The following is a 2,500-nucleotide window of genomic DNA, read 5'->3' on the forward strand; positions in this document are numbered from 1 at the left end:
AAAAAAAAACCCAAGTGACAGGAGTAGACATGGTTTGGCCAGAGAATCATAATAGACATGTACAACACCAAAATGCACAAACCAAAGTACAACTTAGCTAATATATTCACAAATGACTTTTAAACATTGTAAATGATATTTTTTATATAAAATAATATTTTTTTAATAAATATTTATTATAAAACGAAAAAATACATAATAAAATATAAAAAAATAAGAAAATTATTATAAATATAGAAAAAACAATGGAGAAAATTTCCAATACATCTAGTAATAATATAACACATAAAATAATAAATATTTTATAAAACAAATACGATAAAAACTATTTAAAAATACAAAAAATGCATAATATTTAATAAAAATATGTAAAAAATAGGTAAAATACATAATATTATTATAAAAATATATAGATGACCAACCACCAATAACCATGACGCACATCCATTGTGACAACCACCATAAGTGATTCCGATATCAAACCACCATTGCAAACCACCAAGCGTCGCACCAACCGTCGCCGGTCACTACCGCTCGAACCACCGCAATTTTCCACCACCGCCAGCCACGACCACCAACCACCAACATCATTGCGCTTGACATCTTGTTAAATATTGGCTAGCACTAGATATGGTGCGACGTCCGACGTCGTGCCATGGCCACGCCCTGCCATGTCCTGCGTCCTGCCATGTCCTGCGTCCTGCAGTGGCCATGTCCTGTCATGTCCTGCATCGTGCCATGGCCATGGCCATGTCCTGCGACGTCCGACGCCGTGCCATGGCCACGCCCTGCGTCGTGCCATGGCCATGTCCTTCCACGTCCGACGCCAAGCCATGGCCACGTCCGACGCCGAGCCATGGCCACGCCCTGCCATGTCCTGCGTCCTGCCATGTCCTGCGTCCTGCCGTGGCCATGTCCTGTCATGTCCTGCGTCATGCCATGGCCATGTGCTGCGACGTCCGACACCGTGCCATGGCCATGTCCAGCCACGTCCGACGCCGAGCCATGGCCACGCCCTGCCATGTCCTGCGTCCTGCCATGTCCTGCGTCCTGCAGTGGCCATGTCCTGTCATGTCCTGCGTCGTGCCATGGCCATGGCCATGTCCTGCGACGTCCGACGCCGTGCCATGGCCACGCCCTGCGTCGTGCCATGGCCATGTCCTTCCACGTCCGACGCCAAGCCATGGCCACGTCCGACGCCAAGCCATGGCCACGCCCTGCCATGTCCTGCGTCCTGCCGTGGCCATGTCCTGTCGTGGCCATGTCCTGTCATGTCCTGCTTCATGCCATGGCCATGTCCTGCCACGTCCGACGCTGTGCCATGGCCATGTCCTACGCCGTGGCATGGCCATGTCCTGCGACGTCCGACGTCGTGCCATGGCCACGCCCTGCCATGTCCTGCGTCCTGCCATGTCCTGCGTCCTGCAGTGGCCATGTCCTGTCATGTCCTGCGTCGTGCCATGGCCATGTCCTGTGACGTACGACGTCGTGCCATGGCCAAGCCCTGCGTCGTGCCATGGCCATGTCCTTCCACGTCCGACGCCAAGCCATGGCCACGTCAGACGCCGAGCCATGGCCACGCCCTGCCATGTCCTGCGTCCTGCCGTGGCTATGTCCTGCGTCCTGCAGTGGCCATGTCCTGTCATATCCTGCATCGTGCCATGGCCATGGCCATGTCCTGCGATGTCCGACGCCGTGCCATGGCCACGCCCTGCGTCGTGCCATGGCCATGTCCTTCCTCGTCCGACGCCAAGCCATGGCCACGTCCGACGCCGAGCCATGGCCACGCCCTGCCATGTCCTGCGTCCTGCCGTGGCCATGTCCTGTCATGTCCTGCGTCATGCCATGGCCATGTGCTGCGACGTCCGACACCGTGCCATGGCCATGTCCAGCCACGTCCGACGCCGAGCCATGGCCACGCCCTGCCATGTCCTGCGTCCTGCCATGTCCTGCGTCCTGCAGTGGCCATGTCCTGTCATGTCCTGTGTCGTGCCATGGCCATGTCCTGCGACGTCCGACGCCGTGCCATGGCCACGCCCTGCGTCGTGCCATGGCCATGTCCTTCCACGTCCGACGCCAAGCCATGGCCACGCCCTGCGTCCTGCAGTGGCCATGTCCTGTCATGTCCTGCGTCGTGCCATGGCCATGTCCTGTGACGTACGACGCCGTGCCATGGCCAAGCCCTGCGTCGTGCCATGGCCATGTCCTTCCACGTCCGACGCCAAGCCATGGCCACGTCAGACGCCGAGCCATGGCCACGCCCTGCCATGTCCTGCGTCCTGCCGTGGCTATGTCTTGCGTCCTGCAGTGGCCATGTCCTGTCATATCCTGCATCGTGCCATGGCCATGGCCATGTCCTGCGATGTCCGACGCCGTGCCATGGCCACGCCCTGCGTCGTGCCATGGCCATGTCCTTCCTCGTCCGACGCCAAGCCATGGCCACGTCCGACGCCGAGCCATGGCCACGCCCTGCCATGTCCTGCGTCCTGCCGTGGCCATG

Source organism: Nicotiana tabacum, unplaced genomic scaffold (genome assembly GCF_000715075.1).
Source record: "Nicotiana tabacum cultivar K326 unplaced genomic scaffold, ASM71507v2 Un00521, whole genome shotgun sequence".
In the NCBI taxonomy this organism is placed as follows: Eukaryota; Viridiplantae; Streptophyta; class Magnoliopsida; order Solanales; family Solanaceae; genus Nicotiana; species Nicotiana tabacum.